Raw genomic sequence first — 26,160 nt, 5'->3', positions numbered from 1 at the left:
TTATTTATTATTTTTTATAAAGCGCCACAAGTTCCGTTGCACTGTACAATGGGTGGACTAACACACATATTTGTAACCAGATGCCCAGGAACAGAGGGATTGAGGGCCCTGTTCAATGAGCTTACATGCTAGATGGAGTGGGGTATAGTTACACAAAAGGTAAGGGTAGGGTAGAAAAGTAGGTTGCTAGGATAGTATCAATGGCAATTTCACTATATTGTTAGCTTCTCCTACAAGGACAGGAAATTATTTTTTAATTGATATTATTACTGGTATTTATATAGCGCCAGCATATTCTGTAGCGCTTAACATTATTATCAAAGGGGTAGATTTAACAATTATTGAGACAATTAAAAAAACTTACAGGAACGATAGGTTTTAGAGGGCCCTGCACAAACGAGCTTACAGTCTTTAGGAGGTGGGGCGTAAAACACAACAGGACAGGCGGTAGCAATCAAACAAGGTGCAGTGAAGCAGAGCTGGAGGAGAGAATAGAGTGCTGCCCTTTAGGAGAGAGCAAGGGACAGGTACGTGAGGAAGAGGTTACTCTGGGAGGCCATAAGCTTTAAAGTTATAGGAGGGGCTAGAATTAGTCAGTGCTTTATAGTTGTGGATTAGTACTGTGAATTGACTCCTATAGGATATAGGAAGCCAATGTAAGGACAGAGGGGAGAGGTGTGAGAGGAGCGACATGAGAGGAAACTCAGTCAAGCTGCAACATTCATTACAGACTGTAGCGGAGCAATATGACTTGTGGGAAGACCTATTAGGAGAGAGTTACAATAATCCATATGAGAGATTACTAGTAGCATCTTGCGTGAGAAAGGGGCGGATGCGGGCTATGTTTTTAAGGTGGAATCTACAGGATTTGGTAACAGACTGGATGTGAGGCTCAAATGTGAGGCCAGAATCAAGTATAATGCCAAGACAGTGCACTTGCAAGGATGGACTGATGTGGGTACCATTTACTTGAAGGGAGAGTGAAGGAGGAGGATCAGTATTAGGAGGAGGAAAGACCAGGAGTTCAGTTTTAGAGAGATTGCGTTTCAAAAAGCGGGTAGACACATTGCAGGACGTCAGAGGAGAGGTCGGGGAGGAGAAGTATATCTGACTGTCATCAGTGTACAGATGGTATTGGAATCCAAATGAGGTAATAAGTTTGCCAAGAGAGGCAGTATAAAGAGAAAATAGAAGGGGACCAAGTACAGAGCCTTGCAGGCTCCAACAGAGACAGGATGAAGGCAGGAGGTATCATTAGAAAAGGAGACACTGAATGAGCGTTGGGAGAGATAGGAGGAAAACCAAGATAGGACAGTGTCACAGACACCTAGTGATTGAAGAGTTTGGAGAAGGAGAACATGGTCAACAGTGTCAAAGGCAGCAGAAAGGTCAAGAAAAATTAGTATGGAGTAGTGCCCTTTGGATTTAGCTGTGATTAGGTAGTTAGTGACTTTAATAAGAGCAGTCTCAGTAGAGTGGAGGGAGGCGGAAGCCATACGGAAGAGGGGAGAGATCTGATAAAGTGAGACAGGACAGGATCAAGCGGGTAAGTGGTGGAGCGAAAGGGAAAGGAGAAGTGCAGCCACCTCTTGTTCAGTAGCCTGGGAGAAAGTCTGAGGGGTAGGAAAGGCATGATCCAGGTGTGGATGAGAAATAGAGGGGCAAGGTGGTGAGAATTCTTTCCTTAGCGGTTCAATCTTGTCGTTAAAGAAGCATGCAAAGCTATTGGCTGTAAGGTTAGTTTTGGGGATGGCAACAGCAGGGCAAAGGACGGAGTTAAAGGTATTCAAAATTGTGGGAATGTGGGAGAATGAGCTAATGAGGAAGGAAAAGTATGACTGTTTGGCAAGGGCAAGGGCTGTGCTGTATGAACGCAAAATGAATTTGTAGTGGAAGAAGTCCGACTGGGTGCGTGACTTCCTCCAGTAGCGTTCATCGTTCATATGTCCTGAAATCGCGTCTCTTCAGAATTCACAAACTCCAGTTTTGCAAAGGAGTCCCACAAAAGGCCAGGGCCATTGTAATCCTCACCTTCGGGCCTGTCGTGCTCAGCCATCCAGGGGACATGCTGGAATGTGGACCACCATAGCGCCTGGTACGCGTCGTCCAGCCACAGCTCCTTCCATACCAGGCTCTCAAGCTCCATCATCCACTCATCCAGGGGCTGCTCTGACAGGAGAGGCATCCGCAGCGCCACCCATTTCTGAACTCTCTGCTCCGAACTTGGAAGCCTCCTCCCCTGTCGAACTTGAGCTCTCTCCAGGGCCTCGCACTAGATGTCTTTCGGACTGCATCCCTCCAGTTGGGGTCATTCTCCTCCTCGTATGTGAATGCGAAGTTGGGAATCAATATTAGCTGATAACTGCTGGAGGTCAATATAATTCAGATTTCTCCTTAGCTGAGGGGGTTATGTTGAGGATGATGGGGCAAGGGGCTATTGAGAGCAAATAATAAGAGGTGGTGATCTGAGAGTGGAAATGGAGTGTTGCAGAGGTTAGAGATTGTACATTGATGAGAGAAAATAAGATCAAGGATATTGCCACCTACATGGGTGGGGGACTTAGCCCACTGCAATAGCCCAAGGGAGGAGGTCATTGAAAGTAGTTTTGAGGCTACTGATGACAAGGGCAGGTTAATGGGAATGTTGAAGTCCCCAAGAATTAGGGATGGAATATTAGAGGAGAGCAAGAAGGGAAGCCAAGCAGCAAAGTGGTCAAGGAAGAGGAGAGAGGAACCAGGGGGACGATAGATAACGGCCATCTTAGCAGAGATTGGTTTGAAAAGGCAAATTAAATGAACTTCAAATGATGAGAAAGAGAGGGAAGTGGTGGTGGTAGAGGTTTGAAGGAACAGTGAGGTGAGAGCAGAAACCCTACACCACCACCTTTGCTTTCAGAGTGTCTTGGGTTGTGGGAAAATTGAAGACCAACAAAGGTTGGGTTAGTGTAGGGCAGCTAAAAACATATGGAAGACAGTATAAAACCAATTGCATTGAAATCTGAATGAAATCAAGCATAAACGTAGCAATAATAAAACATTAAAACCGTATATATCTGTATTTTATATATAGAATTATTATTAGATTAAAAAAAAATGTATTTTCATTTTCTTAATATGTTGTGATACCTAATTCATTTTGTATCAGAGTCCGTACAGATGTCTAAACAGCAACTGGATGCATACTTGCAAAAATAGAATACTCAATGATAAAAAATTTCAACTGTATGGTAATAGATTCTTGATCCAAGGATAAATCTGACTGCCATACAACTCATGTACTGTAATAAATATTTTTTTCGTGTATGTAACAGAGCATGTTTTTTTCCCCATCATATTAATTAAAAAAAAAAAATTACATACCAAAAATAGTAAATTAGACATTAATTTACTCATAAGGGTTTTTATTTTAATTTCTACAGAAATATTTCCAGTTCAAATGTCAGAAATTAAACCACACAGAAACTGGGAGATTCTAATCTTAAACAGAAAAGGGAGATCTTGATAAAAAATGCTCAGCATATTGAAAATAAATAATAGTTTACATAAGTATACATTAAATAAAATACTATGGAAGAATATGTTAAAAGAGCAAAGCAATACATATAAGAGATTGTTTTACTTTGACAGTTACTGGACCTAACAGTAAATAGAAAACCAATTTACAGTTTGTAAAATGTCTTCTCAAATTCTGTCAGTTGCAAAAATATGCTTATGTACATACATGAAGGAGAATATAAAAATGTCATGTTTTCATTAAGAAATCACATAAAGGGAAAGGAAGAAAATAAAGACAGTTTCATGGACAGGTGGCTCAGAAAATTAGGAGGGCACCATATGAAAACAAGCATCAACAGCAATTGAGAACTTATGGGCATATTGCAAGGTCACTAGGTCAATTGGCGATGGTGACCTACTAACCTCAATCATAATTAGCTATTCTAATTAAATCCTTCAGCACATGCAACCTATTAGTTCAAGAAACTAAGGCCACCTGCTCATATATTTTTAGTTATAAAGGTTTTATGTATGTATTTAATTAAGATACAATTTAAATGCAGCATCAGAATCAATAGAACAAAGTTTAAACTCTGTTTGTCTGTCTGTCTGTCTATCCATCTATTTATCATCTGTCTTTCCACTTCTGTTTTCTATGGTTGGTATATATTTTCATTCAATTATAATAATTTGCATAGAACCACGTTGAAAAAGGTCTAAAACAATACAAACTCTTTTTTTTTTTTTTTTACTTTCAAAATTCAGCTTAATATGTTTATGTCAACTAGACAATCACACATATTACTACATTTATGCTACTGTTGGAACAGTTATGGAAGCAATCAAAATTAATTGAATGAAAGTGTTTCACTTCAGTTTGTGTGTAGGAGTCCTACATCGACCAAATGACCGAGTTGAGTGCTTTGTCACATAATTATCTACACAAAAATGTGCTAGGATACAATATAAATGCTAACCTGAAATTTAGAACCTCAGATGTGAATAGTTTCCATTTATTTATGTAAGAATTGCCTTACAATACTGCATTATTGTGTACACTCCCAAATTTGAAGCTCAGTCTACATGTTGTGTATGTATTTTTAAAAAAGCAACATCAATGATTCCACATATCTCAGGTGCTAACCGGACATGGATATTCTTATGGTATAAAATGAAATGTTGTCCAAAATTGGGCTGATTGGGTGGTTGGTCAATTTTTTTAGCCAAATGTACCCAAATCACAAACCAACCAAAATGACTGAGCATGTCTTTTTCATGTTGTGATTCAAAATTTTGCCCTTTTTTTACCATAAAAAGAAATGATTGTTGAGATAAAAGGATGATTGATAGCTAAGGGACAGTCGGTACATTTTGTCTATTTTCACAATTAAGTTAGACGTGAGCAATAGAGGGAAGAAAAAGAAGTAAAAATATTTATATATTAAATAAATATTTAATATAAAAATATATAAACACAATATTTTTTTTTACTGCTCATCCTCTTTTCCCCTCTGTTGTTTACTTTATATCCCTTGATCTGTGAACCAATTGGTGGGAAAATGCTCCTATAAATTGTTTGCACCCTTTTCTTTCTTCTGTTTTGGTTCCTAAACCAGGTTTTCAGTACCTGGAATGCTGCCAAGCTGAACAGACATTTGACCTAAATTCAGGTACCCTGTAAAATGTTCTGTTTTTGGGAAAAATGGTTAAGCCAAGCCAAATTTTCACACCGTGTACACATTTAGTGCTAACTGACAAATGCTCTTCGAAGAGATCCTTACCTTAAATTTGTTGTGTTAATATGATGTTCTGATGAATGTAAAAAAGATCAGGACAAATATTGTTCTCAATAAATGCCCATGGTTATCCAAATTCAATATCCAGTTGAAGATTACTATAGTGGTATTTTGTAAGAACCATTTAATTTTTTTTCTTATATTGTCACTTAATCTATTACTTTTATGGTTTTGTGTTTCTCTCTATTTTTTATTTTTTTTTATTTTGTTCATGAGTAATATTTATTTTCCATACAGAGACTAATTGGTAATGTCAGCACCTTCTCCCTTCTTGGTACCTCAAACCTTACGTCATGATTCTGTGCTATGTTTCAGTTACTTATCTTTCCTCAAATTGTTTTTAAAAAAACAATATGTATATTAAAGTTTACCCTGTCTCAACAGTGAATTTAAATTATGCTTCTTATACATAACGCTATCTGAAATAATGTTTTAAAAAAATAATTTAGCTTCACGAAGGGGTGTATGCACTGAATTGGGATGTGTCGAGAATTGCAAGTTAATTTTGCATTACACAATAGAGCACAATTGAAAAAGAAGGCATCGATGCCTTTGTGCAAAGTCAATGCAGTTAAAATGTACAGCCCAGGTGAATACACAAGCAAACATCAGAATGTTTATCTTTAAACTGAATTAGAAAAATCTCAAAATTTAACCAAAATTGTGGTTGAAAATAACATAGAACTTTCAAAAAGCAAGTTAATACATTAAGATTGCCATGTTTTGAGAGCCAATAAAGGGATGCCATTTTCTTTTCTCTACCAATAAACACGATTCTGGGTTTAGTAAAGAAAGAGTTGCCTATTTTGTGATGCTGAATGGTTCTTTTAAGTTATCAATTTTTAGGACAAAACTCAGCACAATGAACTGTACATTTATTTTGGGTATTTCATTGGGTATTTCATATGGTTCTTTTTCTGTGCTTTCAAAACTTTACTTGTATAAGAAAATGTTTCAAGAGCTTACATTATTTTTTAGAATACAAACATATATCTGTTAAAAACAACATTAAAATACGTTTTTGTTAACCAGACAAAAGATGCAAAAACTACACTGTGACATCTATTCTAAATTTTGCTAGATTATTAATTTTTTTTTCCCCACAAATATTATGGCATTTTAAACCATCCAGAAATGATTGCAAAAATATGTTTGCTTTCTACACATGGAAAAGTTTATTGCTTTCATCTACTTTGCCAGAGTGACTGGAGTTAATTATCTATCTCTCCATGGCATATACTATTATATTTATGCAAAATTGTCAGCACCTTCATTTATGCTCTTGTATGAAATCCATATATTCCACCACATGTAGTTTGCAATAAGAAATAGGACAAGCTGATTGTAATATATGCTATGCACTAGCAGTAATTTGTTTTGTTCATTTAATTGCTCAATGCAGAAAGTCATGGTTGAGATAGCAAACTGTTTATATTTTACAAACACATTTTTCATAAGCTGCTTTTATTTTATTCTTCAAATTTAGTATGTAGCTATAGGGAAAAAAAATTATGGGATGAGTTTTTGGTGGTGTTTCATGAGATTGTCTCATTTTGAAATTACTTCCATCTTTTTCCATTTTTCTGATGTCTTGATTCATCGAATACTAATAGATATGAAATTTAGAGTTTCCTGGGAGTGCATTGCCATAGGGTGTTCCTTATATTAAAGTCTAGAAGTGCTGTTACAAATCAAGACACTGAACAAAGATATTAAACAAAAACATAGTTCGATTTGAGATTTAACAAACCCTTCTTTCTTCTGTGTGATCGTATGCATCCGTGAATTGATAAACTGGTTTGTCAAAGTATGGGTTTCAAGTAATTCTTCTTAATCCCTATTTAACCAAATATAATTTGACAATTATATGTTTTAAGTAAATAATAATTAAAGTCTCATTCATGACAAGTTGGATTTTTATTACATAAACATACATGGTTATTTTAGAATAGAATAAAGCAAATTACTGCAATACAGTTTGTGAAACCCAATAATTGTTTATAGTTTCACACTAGAGGGAAATAAAGACATTAGAAACACATGCTGACAAAATAACTGACTTCAACACTAGATTATGGTTCCAGGATTTTAAGCCTATATCTCGCCCTAATCCCTATAATTTGCCATTGCTAAGAATAACATTGACACCTCCCATGTTACTGCTTCTAGAACAGGTGCAAAGAAAGGTAACACAATCTTAAGTGTAATTTTCCACCTAGAGAGAAACTATGTATATACAAACAACATATCTGGTGTGCATGAGTTTGCATTAGCGTGAAGTTAGTCCCATTTATTGGGCCACACCGTAACGTTTCCATCCTTTCTGATCCGAAATGTTGTAGTGTGGTCTAATAAACCTGATGCTTGTGCCCAGTCCGTTTTATTACATAGAAACATAGAATGTGACGGCAGATAAGAACCATTCGGCCCATTTAGTTTGCCCAATATTTCAAAATGCTTTTAATTACTCCCTGGCCTTATCTTAAGTCTAGAATAGCCTTATGCCTATCCCACGCATGCTTAAACTCACTCACTGTGTAAACCTCTGCCATTTCAGCTGGAAGTCTAATCCATGCATCCACTACCCTCTCAGTAAAGTAATACTTCCTGATATTATTTTTAAACCTTTGCCCCTCTAATTTAAGACTATGTCCTCTTATTGTGGTAGTTCTTCTTTTAAATATAGTCTCCTCCTTTACTGTGTTGATTCCATATTTAAATGTTTCTTTCATATCTCTCCTGTCTCGTCTTTCCTCCAAGATATACATGTTAAGTTCCTTTAACCTTTCCTGGTAAGTTTTATGCTGCAATCTATGAACCAGTTTAGTAGCCCTTCTCTGAACTCTCTAAAGTATCAATATCCTTCTGAAGATTCTTTGTGAGCTTGTGGAGTAGTATTACTGTAGACTGGGAGGCACTCTGTGGTGGCTTGCTATTATTCAATGTGGTGCCTTATTTTTATATATTTTCTTTTGTAGTTATCATTGTGTCAAGGGGCTTGGGGAGCCCTTATTTCAGAACATTCACAATATCCCTACCCTCCGTTTACCCATCCACACATTTTGGTTGGAGATAGAAGAGCCCCTTAATAATTGCGTCTTGGGGATCCAACATAATTTTCAGGATTATTTACTAAAGTGAGACTACAGAGTAAATTTTAAATTTAAGGTCAAGAAAGCGAAACAAAAAAAAAATCTCTAAGATAGCTATGCATTGTGGCCTTAACTGTGAAATTCACCTTGAATTAACTTCAAATTCTCACTTTAGTTATTAGACATGTGCAATTCGTTTTGCCCCGTATTTAAATTCAGACGAATTTCAGCATTCAGACATTCGGGTGTGTCAAAGTGCTTCGGATCTCTGAAAAGTGGCAAAACAGGAGAGTGAGGGGAAATTAAGGGTATGATGACAGGAATCTAACCCTAAGGCTACTCCTAACCCTAACCCCAACCATACCCCTAACCCTAACCCCACCCCTAACCCTACCTCTAACCCTACTACTAGGGTTAGGTTTAGGTGTAAGGTTAGCGGTAGATGAAGGTTGGGGGTAGGGTTTGGGGTCAGGGATTAGGGTCAGGGGTTGAGGATGGGTTAGAGTTAGGAGTAGGATTAGGAAACTGCCAAAGTACAGAATTCCCAAATTGTTGAATTCCCGAATTACCAAAGTACCGAATTTCAGAAGTACCGAACCGATGTGCCAAAGTCCCGATTTGTCGAAGTCCTGAATTTCGGAAGTCCGAACCGAACCAAATTTTTTTGCCCATGCACATCCCTATTAGTTATTAACCCCGTGTGTTTTTAAATTTCCCACCCCATTGCAGTAGTTAGGAGTGATAGAGAGAAGTTTGTTTTTTTGTATTAACACTGATATTACTGACATTGCGTATCTATTAGACTTATGCAAAGTGAAAAATCTCAGCTCCCTGACTGAAATACTTATTCTGGTCAGTAGAATGTAGTTCATGCTGCTGTTCAGCTCAGCCAAATTTTGGTACCAAAAAAAAAAATATTGGAAAGCCATTCAGGTAAAATGCTGCCTATGACATTTTTTGTTAGCAGTTTTTGAGAAACTGCAATATGTACATTTGCGGTAATAAGACTGCCTCTCGTGGCAGACCAGACAGTCTCTAGAGGCGATTCTGGGATTTTAGAATTTAGGTCGCCTAACTGTCGCTTGATGTCCTCATGCTCTGCATTAGGATATCCAGTGTCAGTGAAATCTTCATAGGAAAGCATTGAGTCAATGCTTTCCTAAGGGGAGGGCCTAACACGCAGCACTTGGCACACATGCAAATTAGTTATCCCCATCTGATGCCGTCAGAGAAGGCAGAGCAACGATCCATCACATCACAACCTGGTACAATTACTTTATGTTATCAGAATGTCCATGCTGAGTCCATGTGTGCCCCTGAGGCAGAGGTTGGCATGTTTAGCCACATCTTTAAATTAATCAGCCTGCCAATAAGCAGTCAGACACATGTTTTGGACTTCCAGTGTAACTTACCTATACTTATCCATATCTGTCTCTTGCTCTCCAAAAGAGCCACACTCCACTCTCCCCTCCGGTTCTGCTACTTTTCAACCTTATATGGTAGCTTTCACCCTTGCTGCCCTGTTGTGTTTTTGTACCCCACCTCCTTTAGACTGTAAGCTCGTTTGAGCAGGGCCCTCATCCTCCTATTGTTCCTGTGTCATTGTGTAATTGTCTCATTTATTGTATAATTTCCTACCCTTTCATAACATTGTAAAGGGTTGTCAAATTAGTTGGTGCTATATAACTACCAATATTAATAATAAAAATAATAATGTTTTATTCAAATAAAATACTGTTTATCAATTATTTGGGGTAATAATTAATGATAATATGTAATATAAAATACTATCAATACTAAAACAACGGTACTTCAGTCTCATCTTCTCAAACCTGGATTATATTTTGAGCAGGTACAAAATTCCTCCACTAATCATACTGTTCTTAAAATAAAGAGCTTCTTCTGTGAAATATAAATTGTGTGTTTAAAAGTCCTCGTTATATTAGCCTAATAAGGACATTTACACGAGATTCATGGCATTGCCATCATAATCTCATGCCAGATAAAAAGAAAGAAGATACTAGTTAATTGCAGAAAAGCCTGCCAAGGACAACTTTTTCCTCAGCAATTTTCCAAATCTTTAAATGGACATTTAATTTATTTTCAGTGTAGCAAAATTAACACACACATCTTTGTTTTTAGCTTAGCTAAGTGCTTGTACAACTAGAGTTACTGTTTCTCAATTTCTAAAAGAAAAATGTGTTTCTGCACATTTTTTTTTTTTATAGTTCTATTACCCACTAGACTTGTGCAGGGCAAAAACAAAATTTGTTCTTCCGAAGCAATTCGGCAGAAAGAAAAGTAATAATAATTTAGTTCATGCCACTGTTCGGCTAGGCAAAAGCTATTCAGACTACCAAAACAGAAGCAAAATTGGTGACAATGACTGTGCTGGCAATGCAAAAACAGCTAAAATATTGCCTGGTCTAATGGCTACGCAATGTCAGCAATTTGTTCAATGGCAATTATCAGCTTCCAAAATTAGATACTATATATGGATTCAAATAGTAATTGAGAGAAGGTTTTATAATGTAATTCTTATCCTTTTGCTATCCTGTATTAATGAAAATTGGGGAGCAAAAGTCATTTGAAGTTCATAATATGAACTTTATCCAAATTTGAAAGTGAAATGTCAGTGGGCAATTGATCACCAACTCACCCTTTCCACCGTTGCAAGAACAAAGATTTCCCACACATCCAGTCTGTAGCGTCAGTGATTAACATTCAGTGTGCAAAAAAACAGTGTCCTATCAGCTTATCCCATTAGTTTCTGCCAACATACCAGGCATAGTCACACCGTAAAACTCGGTCAGGAAGGACAAAATGGCTACATGAAAGGCATTTGAAAAACGCATCAGCAAGAGAAATATAATGTGTTTTTTTTTTTTATTCACCACCAGATTAAAGAATAATTTTACAAATTTAGAAACATCTTTGAAGGAAGAGGTGAGTAGGCAATTGGTTTTCAGCTAGAAGATGCTAGTATTAGGACAACCAAACTTGGGGAGACCGAAGGCTATTTTCTCCATTATTTGCAGGGACATTTGTGGGCATTGGGGATTCAGAATGTTCCCAGTAACAGAAAACACTTGCTCATTTTAGACTGTAGTCAGTGGACATAACATTAGCTGATATATCACACGCTCTTCTTTCCATTCCAGTAACTAAAAGGACTATCAGTAGGAAGCTAAACACATTCATCCAGGTACGATTTGACCATTTCAGAGCATTACCCTGCTTTTTTAGCTGCTTGCTCATTTATTTTTTTCATAAATAAAAAATATTTTATGTTTAGATCCTGTTCTTTATTGTGCGTATTTCTATTTTTTTTTTAAATGTCATACAAACTATTTCCTTTTTCATTTTTAAGCTGCATATAATCATTCATATATTATATTAAATAAAATCTGATATGCAAGCTATTGAGTAATACAATTTGCACATCTCAATTTCTCATTTCATATGGTTTAAGGATTACAGAGTGTCTGAAAAGCTCCTACCTAAAGATGGCAGTCTTATCCTTTATATGATCTCCAGTGAGCCATACTTTGAAGTGAAAGTAGGATTTATGTTAGGTATGACCAGTGAAATTTCACTAACTTCATTATTTTTCAGCTGATTTCTCTGTACACAGAATTCTATAAAGTATTACTGTCCTGTATTAGTGGCATTAAAAATTAATTGCATACATAGCAGTAGTGGTTATGTTCCCAGGAGTAAACCAAATGATTTGTAGAAGTTTGATACTATGCTTGGCCACTCTCAGCTAAAGTGTCCCCCTGGACAAATAGGGAAAGGGGAGCATGACTGCTGCCCAGGATAGTGGGATGGAATAACGGGAGCAACAATGTTGCAAAGGTGGAAGGACTTATAATGAAGAGCAGGGGAGGAGACTTATCAGTCAGAAGGAGATTGTCATACTCCCTGTCTGAATTTTTCCCACCCACCCTCCCTCCCTGGTTTGTGTTGTTGTGTGCTTGGTGGTTTCTCGTGTGTTTTCTCATTGTCACAGCTGGCGGTTTTCCCTGGACAGCGGAATAGAAAAAGAAAGGAGTATGACGCAAGGTCACCTTGGGGAGACGACAGTCGGCGCAAGGCTGATGGCTAGTGACGGCTGTGTTGGGCTCTTGGAGAATAAGGATGGAGAACTGTCTGTTGGTTCCTCACCCAACAGCTGACAGGAATTAAGAATTAAGAGTTTTTACTGTTTAATAAAGCTGTGGCCGTGGGATGGTATATGGGTCAGCAGTCATGGGTTCTGTCTAAAGAGGGGAGTTATTTCATATAACTATTAGGCAAAGGGAACTTTCCCTTTAGACACATCAAAGAAATAGGCCAAACCATGGATGATATGCGACCCAGGTAAGTGTCAAAGTGTTTTGAAACCAGTTTTACTCTGATCTGAACAGAACTGGGGTACTTCTAGCACTATAACCACTACAAAGTGGAGTAGCTATGGTACCTAAATTAAAGTTTAAATGTACACCAAGTTGTTATAGTTTATTGACATAAAAGATCATTATGTGACTCATTAAAAGTTATATATTAATATTCAATATTTAACTTTTAATGAGTCACATAAGCCAGCTATCTCTTAAAAATTATTTTTACTGTGAAATACTTGCATTTGTGAATCAGTTAGGTTACCCACTTTAAACTGCATAGAGAATTTATCTCTTTGTCATACAAACATGTACATAACCTTTCCACCAGTGGCAGAATTACCAGCGGTGCAGCCAGTGAGTCCACACAAACTCCGGGGGCTCATTGGGTGGTCCTCACACTTAGGTGCCCTGTCAGTATGATGATCCACTGACAGACTGGCATTTTTAGCTGCTGTGCTGGGATCAAGTGAATACGGGTTACTTCCTGCCAGCTTACAGAGAGTTCTGAGGGTAGGAAGAGGGGAGAGGAGAACCAACTACAGACTCCGATCAGTCTCAGCCAGAACCTTCTCCAGCAATATCTCAATAGGCATAGCGCCCAACAGCATCGTACAATGAATCGGCATGGAGGTGGAATGGGGTAAAGGGGATGGGTCAGTGATGCAATTTGCATTAACAGTGCCACCCAAAGGGGGCAGATGTGTCTGGAATGGAGACGGGCCTACACGAAGTACTGGCAGGTTAGCAAGTGTGAATTTAGGCTCCTGCCTATCAAGCAGACTATGATATCTGAGCATTAAGGAAGCACAGTTTCAGTGCTCTCTGCATGGTCCTAGCACCCTTAGTGTAGCATGAGTGCACCTAATGATGTGCTCATGCTATGCATGTTGTGGAAAGTTTCACTTTTGTAGATACAAGGGAGCAAACCCAGAACACTAAAATTTAAACTGTCTACTGAAATCGGGACAATTGGGAGGCCTGCACTGGATCCCAGGAAAACCATCCTATTGTGTCAGTGTGCATCCATTAATCAGCCACAAGAGTAAAACCAATAACAGATTAAATTAATTGCACTGATTATATAATTCTAATGGTAATTAAGCAATGCGTGTTACAGTTTATGCTACAAATTATTTTTTTCTATGCAAATTTATTTTAATTAAAATCACTGATCAATGCATCATCTGAGTGAATACTTGTGACGCAACAAGGAGCACACAGTTAAGAGCAGACCTTTTGGACATGACATTTTGGTAGTGCAGCATGTTGAAAACATTGGACACTATTGCATTGTAAAATTCTTTAGTTCAAGTGAATAGTAGTTAATAAAAAATAAAATGAAAATATTATGATATCTCCAATATGCATTTATTGTAATTTAAGTTTGGATTCTATATTGTATATCTTCTATATATGCTGTATTTACAAGCTCAAGCTGTCTGCTATTTAAAACGCAAATTCGGCATTCTTGAACTGACCCGTGAATTTATATTCCAGTTTGGAAAAATAGCTTTCCAAAATAGTTTGTCAGTGTTATAAATAATTACCATGTTGAATAAAACCAGACAATACTGCAAGAATAAAAAAAATTAAAAGCAGATAAAATCAACAGTAATATCTTTGAATTTACCATAATTCTATTTGTAAATCTCGCATGACCCACATCTGCAAAACTATATTACATCAAACAACCTACTCACAGATCCCTAGAAAGTCATATAATTATCTGGTTTTTGGATATCGTGGGGACAGAAACTCAGTATAATTTTATTTTAGACATATGCATTTTGTGATGTTTTTAATTGATTGAGCATACGGCTATATATATTTTGGAGAATAACTGTTGAGTCACTCCAGTTGTTGAAAATGTTTGATGGTTGCACAATTAAAGGGGCAGTCCGCATTGGAATTTATCACCCTATACTTAAATGTATCTTTAAATGGGCATTAAAGGAGTACTTTGAGTATCAACACTACTACAACTTACTGTATTGGTTATTATGCCTAGTGTCCTCAAGATCAGTCTAACTATTAAGAGTCAGAGCATTTTCAAGTGATTTGATACTGTCCTGGCTCCCTGCATGCCAAAATAAAAATATCACTAAGTCAAAATTTCTCTGTCCATATTAACAATGTACATTTTGTTCAACTTTAAACAGAACCATTTAACTCTGCAAATTTAAAGACAAAAAATAAAATGGAAATATTGACATACAGGGAGTGCAGAATTATTAGGCAAGTTGTATTTTTGAGGATTAATTTTATTATTGAACAACAACCATGTTCTCAATGAACCCAAAAAACTCATTAATATCAAAGCTGAATATTTTTGGAAGTAGTTTTTAGTTTGTTTTTAGTTATAGCTATTTTAGGGGGATATCTGTGTGTGCAGGTGACTATTACTGTGCATAATTATTAGGCAACTTAACAAAAAACAAATATATACCCATTTCAATTATTTATTTTTACCAGTGAAACCAATATAACATCTCAACATTCACAAATATACATTTCTGACATTCAAAAACATAACAAAAACAAATCAGTGACCAATATAGCCACCTTTCTTTGCAAGGACACTCAAAAGCCTGCCATCCATGGATTCTGTCAGTGTTTTGATCTGTTCACCATCAACATTGCGTGCAGCAGCAACCACAGCCTCCCAGACACTGTTCAGAGAGGTGTACTGTTTTCCCTCCTTGTAAATCTCACATTTGATGATGGACCACAGGTTCTCAATGGGGTTCAGATCAGGTGAACAAGGAGGCCATGTCATTAGATTTTCTTCTTTTATACCCTTTCTTGCCAGCCACGCTGTGGAGTACTTGGACGCGTGTGATGGAGCATTGTCCTGCATGAAAATCATGTTTTTCTTGAAGGATGCAGACTTCTTCCTGTACCACTGCTTGAAGAAGGTGTCTTCCAGAAACTGGCAGTAGGACTGGGAGTTGAGCTTGACTCCATCCTCAACCCGAAGAGGCCCCACAAGCTCATCTTTGATGATACCAGCCCAAACCAGTACTCCACCTCCACCTTGCTGGCGTCTGAGTCGGACTGGAGCTCTCTGCCCTTTACCAATCCAGCCACGGGCCCATCCATCTGGCCCATCAAGACTCACTCTCATTTCATCAGTCCATAAAACCTTAGAAAAATCAGTCTTGAGATATTTCTTGGCCCAGTCTTGACGTTTCAGCTTGTGTGTCTTGTTCAGTGGTGGTCGTCTTTCAGCCTTTCTTACCTTGGCCATGTCTCTGAGTATTGCACACCTTGTGCTTTTGGGCACTCCAGTTATGTTGCAGCTCTGAAATATGGCCAAACTGGTGGCAAGTGGCATCTTGGCAGCTGCACGCTTGACTTTTCTCAGTTCATGGGCAGTTATTTTGCGCCTTGGTTTCTCCACACGCTTCTTGCGACCCTGTTGACTATTTTGAATGAAACGCTTGATTGTTCGATGATCACGCTTCAGAAGCTTTGCAATTTTAAGAGTGCTGCATCCCTCTGCAAGATATCTCACTATTTTTGACTTGTCTGAGCCTGTCAAGTCCTTCTTTTGACCCATTTTGCCAAAGGAAAGGAAGTTGCCTAATAATTATGCACACCTGATATAGGGTGTTGATGTCATTAGACCACACCCCTTCTCATTACAGAGATGCACATCACCTAATATGCTTAATTGGTAGTAGGCTTTCGAGCCTATACAGCTTGGAGTAAGACAACATGCATAAAGAGGATGATGTGGTCAAAATACTCATTTGCCTAATAATTCTGCACTCCCTGTATATATTTTCACCCCTTGTTTTGACACTTGAAATTTAGCAAAGATGCATCGTATTTCTCTGGATCATCTTTAAGATGTGTCTACACTTTAATTGGTGTCCACCTTTAGTAAATTCAATTTATTAGGAATGATTTAGAAATACACACACCTGTCTATTAGGTCTCACATCTGTAAATGCATACGGCAGCAAAAACATAGACATGCAGTTAAAGAAGCTGCATACAGAGCTCAGAGACAAGATGTTGAGGCACAAATCTTACCTACATTGAAGGTACCCAAGAGCACAGTGGCCACCATAATTCGGCAAATGTTTGGAGCACCCAGGACTCTTTTTGGACCTGGCCACCTGGTTAAACTGAGCAATAGCCTTGGTATTCACATGATTGTGAACCTAATGGTCACTCTCAGTGAGCTTCAGAGATCATGTGTGGAGATGGGTGAAACTTGCAGCAGGACAAACATTATTGCAACACTCTACTGATCTGGCATTTATGAAAGACTGAATAGACAGAACCCTCTCCTCACTGCAAGACACATGAAAGAATTGAACTGTTTGGCTTCAATTCAAAGTGTCATGTCTGGAAGAAACCATGACACTTGAGCAATACCCTCCCAGTGGTAGCATAATGCTTTAGAAGTGTTTTTCAGTGACAGGAACTGTAAGATTGTTCAGGGTTGTTCAGCTTAATGAAGCAAGATACAGAGATGCCCTTAATAAAAAAAATGGTCCAGTGCACTCAAGACTGGGCTGAAGGTTCTCCTTCCAATAGGACAATAACCCTAAACACACCTAAAACAATGCAAGAGTGGCTTAGGGTCAACTCTATGAAAGTATTTTAGAGGCCTAGATAGAGCTTAGATTTAAACCCAACCATCTTTGGATAGACCTGAATTTTGCTGTCCATTAATGGAGAATCTGAAGCAATGATTGACAGAAAATACCCAAATCAATGTTTAACCCCTTAACCCCTTTAACCAAACATCTGGAATAAAAGGGAATCATGACATGTCACACATGTCATGTGTCCTTAAGGGGTTAAAGCTTGTTACAGTATACGCAAAAAGACCTGAGGCTGTAATTGCTGCCAAATGTATTTCAGAACTTGGTTAACGGTCTGCATACTTATGTCAATGTCCCATTTCAGGTATCTTTTGTAATATATGGACATGGGTAAAAAAAATCTGGGTTGTGCTTTGTGGTATTAAGTTTAGATTGATGTGGCCAAAAAGTAAAAATAATTTAAACATCTATAATGCAAGGTTGCAACATTAAAAATGTGAAAAAAATGAAGGGGAAGGAATACTTTCTGAATGTGTTAGGGTATGACCTAATGCTAATATGCCAATGGCTTCTATACGCTTTGTTAATATTCCTCTACCCCAATGCTCCGGCGTTATACGGTATAATAACATATAGGTTATCTTTATTAGATCAGGTAAGGATAGAAAATGGAGGACCCTGTACCGCCAGAGGATGACTAAACCACTAAACTAAATAAACAAGAGAGCCAAGCTATTAAAGAAATATAGTATAAACTGACCAAAAGTTGATCAGTTGTCTGACCCAATCCTCTTCAGCCATTTCCTGTTGTTTAACAAAAAAACAAATATAAGATTTCTTGCGCTAATTAGAGGCCCAGGGTTGTACCACCCAGGCACTACCATTTAGAGCTAATTTTTTATCTTTCTTTCGCAGACTGTCAGATGATACTACACTATATTGTGTTCTCCTGTCTTTTTCTCTTCATATATCAACTTATTATCCCCTGGATTTGAGACTACCCACAAGGCGCTGCTCCCTCTCTGCCATACTGAACTGCATTTCCTGTTGTTTGTCTTGGAGTGAATGGCACAACATTATCAATGTCCCATTGAAAAGCTGAAGTAGAGGCCTGTTGAACGGGCTGTTGGTCACTCAGGACCGAGGGTTTAAAGATAGGTATGGGTCCAAGAGAGAGAATCCAATCTATGTTACTTTCCATCCTGAATCGCCAGCAAGGCATGCAGGAGGCCCAATCAGTACTTAACTCCTCCAGCTTACAAGCGTTAAGTGACAGCAATAGGAACAGGTGTCCAGCAAGCATGGCCCGACTGAGATGCTCATACAAAGATAGGCTTGAGTTCTCAAATCTCAGCAGTAGTTTCCCTTAAACTGCAGCCATTATAGTGTGTTAGTCAGAGACAGATATAAAAATTACTGCAATGTTGCTGGTGGATGTATCTGTAAATCTGAACACTCCTTCCAAGTGTTTTGCTTTTACTTGCTTTGGAGACAACAGTGTGGGGAATAAGTGGAGCAGTAGACATATTGAGGCAGTTCAGCAGCATCTATTGAGTCTGTAGCATCGCTTATCTTCAGATTACATTGACAATGTTTATCTTCTAAAACAGCTACCTAGTTAGCAAAGGTTTCATGTGACTGGTAACATTGCGAGATACCCGACCCCCTAAGGTGTGACCTTCCTCTTGGACCATATCAGCTCGGAATAAGTTACTAATATCCAGCAGGAGGCCCTTATGTCAGCCTTTGTCACAGGAGTTTCATCCTCCTCTTCCAATAGAAAATATCACTGGCCCCAGTAGCAGAAACAGTGTCGGGATTTCCAAGTCTAGATCCTCCAATGAAGCAGAAGGAGATCTGCGGTGAGGAATCACCATCTTAGGCCTTTGTTTGCAGTGGAATAAGTCCATGATATCAATTAATCTTTCTCCTTTGTCAGGCCAAAGCTTGTGGGATCTTTTCCCCATTATTGCTGACAGTCTGCTCTGTCAAAACAGAATAGAAATTAGCAATCTTTCTGGCCATAAGCAGTAAATATAGAGTGTAAAGCACAGAGCTCTCACCGAATGCACACTGCTTGCCCCTCCCTCTCCATATTTTTTCTATATTTCTATTATTTTTTGAATATACATATTTTCTGATGTCCTATTCAACCAATAAATAGCTGAGATACATCAGCTATTCACTGGCCTCAATGGGAAATCCACTGCAAATGTATAGCCGTAGACTTGTACTGTGCCTTTGCAATAGAGATGCAAAGTACAACCTTTCTATGACTTCCATAGTATTAAATGTGACTGCACTGCATATTCATGAAGGTCTCTCACTGAATGACATAGGGAACCGATTTGCATGCAGAGGGATGAGATGTACACTCATTACAAAGAATCCCAGGCACTCAAAATGTGAAAGCCGCAGGCAGATTTATTGCAACAAAATGAACAGCAACGTTTCGACCTAGCAAGAGGTCTTTGTCAAGCCTGGGATTCTTTGAGTGCCTGGGATTCTTTCTTATTGCCTTGTCGTATTGGGATTGCTGGTCCTGTTCCAGAGCACCTGTGGCCGTTGGGAGTGAGTGCAGTTCCTGTGACCAATTTCTGCTGTAGACTCATTACAGTCTCAATCACCAAAAATAGTAGAGAAAGATAGGATGACAAAGAAAAGTATGGAAAAGAAAAAAACCTCTTTCCTGCTTTTACACATTTATGAGCATTCAAATCACCTTTGGAACATTTATTTCAAACGTTTTGCAAGTTGCATACAAGTAAGAAAATGTGCCTGACATTTTAAATCTTAATTTGTAAAGATGTGCGCCAGTCAGTGCCAATATGATTAGATTAAAAGAGGGCTGGGAGCTTTGTTTTCAGGAAACTAAAGGAGTAGGGAAGTGTGTCAGCATTAGGTAATTCATGAAGTTGTGGTTGCTAAAAAAGACAGACATAAAAATTAGTTCCACCTTATAACTTTTAGTGAGTCAGCATTAACGTAGATCCAGGTTCTCAGAACACATGCATTTCTAAAATGTCAGTGAAGTAAATTGGTTCTAAAGAACATAATTATCATAATATACTTTCCCCTCTAAAGTAAAAAAGGTAGCAATAATGCTAAGTGGTCAATGATGTTGACCACCAGGGTTTTCTGTTATGTTTGGCATATAAAATAACAAAGGTTTGATCTCGTGCCACACTGAACATTGGTTCACACAGCAAGTTATTTTTGTTCAGTTAAAAACCATGACACAAAACAAAAAAAATGTTTAGGACTAAAAGTTAGATATCCAGCTGTCGTAAAATCATTTTTCCCATGGTGCTTTGCCATCCCTAAGGCTAGCAATGAATCATGGGAGATACACAACAGCTGAAGATTTACCTTTTGGAGACTGCTGTAGTAAAGAAGTGCACGTCAAAAGCTTTTTTTCCAGTAAAAAAATGTATCACAAAATAAATATGTAAAACACACTCTTTTGAAGTAGAATATAGGATTATGGCAACACATTCTCATTGTTCAAGTCTATAATACAGAGTTCGGAATTCAAAGTGGTTTTCAACTCCGTTGGCGTAAGTAGAATTTGTATTTGCAAATGGTTATAAAAGATGCAGTTGGGCATATGTATGTAATCATGGAGGCAGATAAAAAGGATAACCACAATGGTGATGAAACTAAAAAGCATGTATAAGCACAAAGGTATTAGCAGAGTTCAGGAAAGGAAAGATAAAAAGTGATTGATGGCTGTTTCCTGGCTTACCAGAGGAACACTGTCCTTTACAATCAGGCATTTGGAAATCTGTCACCATTTCTTTTGAACTGTTTATATTGCAGAATAAAGCATGGCTGATGGAGATACTAATATTTTTATCCACAAAAAGAGCTGCACGTCAGTATTTATCAATTATCTTTATTTCATACCCTATATATGAAGAAAGGGGGATTAAACATTAAATCCTTTCAAGTGTAATACTGAAACAAAGTTAAAACAAATAATCTTACTCAATTTGCTCTATTCTGTTACATAGGGTGTTCTATTTATTTACTTCAATCCAGAAATGATTTAGCAATTATCAGCTATGTAGTTATTTAACCCCTTCACTCCCAACTACCTGTATATATGGAGTATAATTTTCATTTATATTGAATTTCTCTTCTAGGACTTCACGTAGCCTCTCTGTATCACATCACATGGACTGTAAATACCACACGCCACCTCTGCTCACACATTACAGAGGTTTCTGCATGTGCAGTACGTGGTGGTTCATTCTACAAATCATGGAGGAATGATAACACTACTTGTAAGTTTCAATATCAGCCTTCAGTTCTAATTATAGTATGGATGCTATATTTAGGTGTATGTGGGCAATATTGTACGTAGGCCCACATTGCCCTTCCAGAGACATTCTGATGTAATGTTCATGAAGCTGAATTATCAAAATGTCATCAAATTCCTTACAATAAATACAGATAAGTTTCTAAAAATGCTATTGATGCACATTTCCTGTCTTCATTTTATAAACTTTTTATTTTATACCATCATATATATGTATGTCTGTTAAGTCGTCTACTGAAGTGGTTGAGCAGAGTACCTAGGCAGTAACCCCAATGTCTGGTTAAAGGTTGTGGTCAGGAATCTAGTGATGATCATATTGCTTTTTTTCCTCCACTACTCCAGACAATTGGTAAAAGGAACACCATGGCTCACCCAGTGAGATTACTTTTAATATCGTGGCAGATGGAGTTCTACAACATATGGGGTCTACCGTTTGCCCAGCCCTTCTGTAGGGGATGCTTTGTTTTCCATTATAAAAGATGAGCCCTTTAAGCAGCTGATACTGGCCCTTGCTCCACAATATGTAATTCCTTCACTTTCAGGAAAATAGTAGCTTTCCTGATTGCTAGTAGTGGAGCAGTTGGATAAGGCTGTAAGTCAGGGAGTACTCCTAGTGGCAAGCATGCCTTCCTCTGCTTGACGGCACACTCTTCAACCTTGCCAGCATGTCAGGCTGGGTGAGAATTTGTAGGGCAGCAGGGCTCACAGTCTTTCGTGCTACATGCTGATAGTGATAGACAAAAAGCACACTTCAAGAAACATTGCAGAACATCAGATGAATGGTGTCAAATTAGTTAGGAGAGCAGACAGGCACCAATATTCGGATTGGATTTGTGATTACTGATGGAGCTGTTAACATGGTCAAAGCTCTTTCAGATAGGTCCTTTGTAGATGCACACATCCTAAATTTTGTAGTGAGTGGTGCAATTCAGGAATCCAACACATTGGTGCAATCCATACTTGAGTGTTGCATGAAGATTGCCAGGCCTCTCCACTATAGTGTGATTGCTAGCCAACACTTGAGGCAGGAGCAAGGCAAAAGAGGAACTCAAGTAAAATTGAGCATTGAGACCTAAATCAGAAACAGAGAACAATGTGGCCTGCATTATGGTGTTTCTGGGCACAACCTGTACACACCTTGTGAATGCATGTTCCTATTTTAAAGAATAATGCCATATAAGTTTACTTTACATGCATTGCACGCTGCATGTGCAATATAGGCAAAAAAAAACATTTTGTATACAGATTGCTGTTCAGACACAACACAAATAAAATCAGATACTTGTGTGGGGCTTTGATGTACCATGTAATTATTCTAGTCTATAAACTGATCCCATATCCATAGTTCCATTTGACATGAGTAGAAATGCTATACAAAATGATAGCAGCCACGTGTTTACATACAGTCTTTTTTTTACAGTTTAGCAAACTGGTTATTCACTAAAGTGAGAATTCAAAGTCAATTTCACATTTAAAGTCAAAATAGATGAACTGTAAAAATCCTCTAACTCAGCTATGCATTCGTTTTGATAACTCTGGCCTTAAATTGAAATTCATTTTGAATTCCACTTTAGTAAATAACCCTCCTAATGGGCACTATATCAGAGAAAGAGTTCAGTCCAAGTTATGTGTACAGTGTCCATGTCCCCCTTAGTCCCGGAATGTCAAACATTGCTGTTTTAGAGAAACTTATATTGCAGTATTAAGACTGCCTCTAGTGGCTGCCTATCACAGTGCTGCCTATCACAGAGCCACTAGAGGCGCTTCCTGGAATTTCATGTACTTTGACTCTGTGAAACGATGTTGGAAATCCTTACATTTTGCATGAGGACATCCAACGTCAAGGAAAACTCCATAGGTAAGCATGCTTTCCTTTGGGAAAGGCCTGATGCGTGCATCACTCTATTAGGGTTCCCGTCGTCTGATGTCAGAGGAGGCAGAACGCGACCCAACCCTAAGTAACCTCAGTACTCTAAGCAGGTAAGTGGGAGGGATGCGGGTTGCAGAAGAAAACTCAAATACATCTTTGAATTCCTAAAAGTAAAGTTTTCCTGTAATGACAAAAGTTGGTTATAATCTACTCTCAGAGTTTACAAAGAGTACAGAATACTGTCTGCAATTACACTTTTCAATTATGGTGATCCTTTTGATCCATACCTAAATAACCAAGTTGGCATGAATCTCCAGTTTGATTGATCTGGAGAATTTGAATGCTTTGTCTTAGTACCATACTAAGAACATACAAATCCCATGAATTTAAACATCATAACTGCTACATTTAAACAGAGCCAATAGTCCATAACAAAATATCTTACTTTGGGACTACACATTCCCTTCTCTTGTTTTGATCTCTGTATCCACCCCGTTTAGTGTTAAACAAATTAAAGGGACACTCCACTGCACAAATACATAAAAATCACTTTTTGTTTAAAGGGACACTATAGTCACCAGAACAACTACAGCTCAATGTAGTTGTTCTGGTGAGTATAATAGCTCCCTTCAGCCATTTTCATGTAAACACTGCCTTTTCATAGAAAAGGCAGTGTTTACATTGCCCCTAGGGACACCTCCAAATGGCCACTCCTTAGAAGGCCACTGGAGGGCCTTCCTGGCTCAGGCTCAGGGCTGCACAGTAAGCAGCCCTGACGTTCAGTGACCATGGAGATGCTGAATTTTCCTCATAGAGATGCATTGATTCAAAAAAGCATTGGATTGGCTAAAAATCGGCCATTTCGATGATGTCACAAAGGGGGTGGAGCCAGCGCAGGTGGAGCCAGTGCCGGTGGACCCACGCAACGCTGGAAATAAGGTGAGTTTTAAACTTTTATAGGGGAGCTAAGGGGGGGGGGGGCAAGCCACCTAAATGGTGGGTTTAGCACTATAGGGTCAGGAATATATGTTTGTGTTCCTGACCCTATAGTTATCCTTTAATATACTCCCAGTGAAAACTTGCTTGCATGTAATCATGCTTTTTTTCCCATTGGAGATATATGTAAAAATAGATTAAAATGCTGCAGACCTCTTATCATAAGCCTCTGCAAGCCCTCCCCTTCTTTCCCAGAACATATTTTCTGTGGCTATCCAATCACAGACTTCTGAATGCAGCTCAATAAGAAGTCTTTACAAGGAAGATGTTCTGACAACATCTGCCTGCTTCTTAAAGAAATGCCTGCTTCTTAAAGGGACTCTCCAGTGCCAGGAAAACAAACCATTTTCCTGGCACTGCAGGTCCTCTCTCCCTACCAACCCCCATCCCAAGTTGCTGAAGGGGTTAAAACTCATTCAGTGACTTACCTGTATCCAGCGCCGTGGTCCCGCGGCGCTGGTTCAGGGTCTGCCCACGCTCCTCCCCCGCTGATGTCATCCGGCGGGGGAGACCTATTGAGCATGCGCGGCCGCCGGCGGGGGAGACCTAATGCGCATTAGACCTCCCCATAGGAAAGCATTGAAATGCTTTCAATGCTTTCCTATGGGGATTTCTGCGATGCTGAAGGTCCTCACATAGCGTGAGGATATCCAGCGACGCTATAACACACTTTTCGTGTGCTATAAACACGGACGTGCCCTCTAGTGGCTGTCTAGTAGACAGCCACTAGAGGAGGAATTAACCCGGCAAGGTAAATATTGCAGTTTATGAAAACTGCAATAATTACACTTGCAGGGTTAAGGGTAGTGGGAGTTGGCACCCAGACCACTCCAATGGGCAGAAGTGGTCTGGGTGCTTGGAGTGTACCTTTAAGTTTAGCTCCACTGTGCTAAACAACCAGGAAGTAACAGAAGCAGCTATCTGATTGACAAACAGAGTGGTTGCTTATAAAATTACAAATTTCTGTTGAAATTGAGGAGAGACTTTTTACACATAAACCACTTCAGCAGGCTGAACCATTTTAGTAGTCTGCAGTATCCCTTAAGTTGTTTTGTTACCTAATTTCCAGTGCCAAAGTTCTTCAATAGGCCTGCCAATGTCTGCCATTAGAGAGTCATTTGGGACAAGATACATATAAGTTGCAAAACACGGCACTTGTTCAGACAAATGCTCAGTATGAGCAACATTTGATTTAAGAACAAAGTCTGACTCCACTCTCACAGGAGATATGTCTCTAGTGCTTGTTAGGAAGACAGCCACTAGAGGTGTGTTTAACCCCCCATTAAAGCACTGCTGTTTCAACAGAATGGCAATGTTTTATATTAAAAAACCGACAGGACCACCGCACCCAGACCACGACATTGAGATGAAGTGCTCTGGGTGTCAATAGCATCCCTTTAAAGTCCATGCTTATTAATCCTTAACCCACTCCAAAAAACACAAATTGACTTTGTTCTTTTGATTTCAGTGATGTAAATATGTTGTAAACTAACCACAACTGTTTATTAACTGTACTTCTTCATTTCCAAGTTGAAATTGCCTGTTATGGATGTTGATAACAGCAAACTTGCAAAGTTTATTTAAAAAAAAGGTTGATTGTACACATACGGGTACTCTGTATGTGCTCCCAAAAGTCCTTTATATTT

Source organism: Pelobates fuscus, chromosome 2 (assembly GCF_036172605.1).
Source record: "Pelobates fuscus isolate aPelFus1 chromosome 2, aPelFus1.pri, whole genome shotgun sequence".
NCBI classification, from domain to species: Eukaryota; Metazoa; Chordata; class Amphibia; order Anura; family Pelobatidae; genus Pelobates; species Pelobates fuscus.
This window is presented reverse-complemented; position numbering follows the sequence as displayed.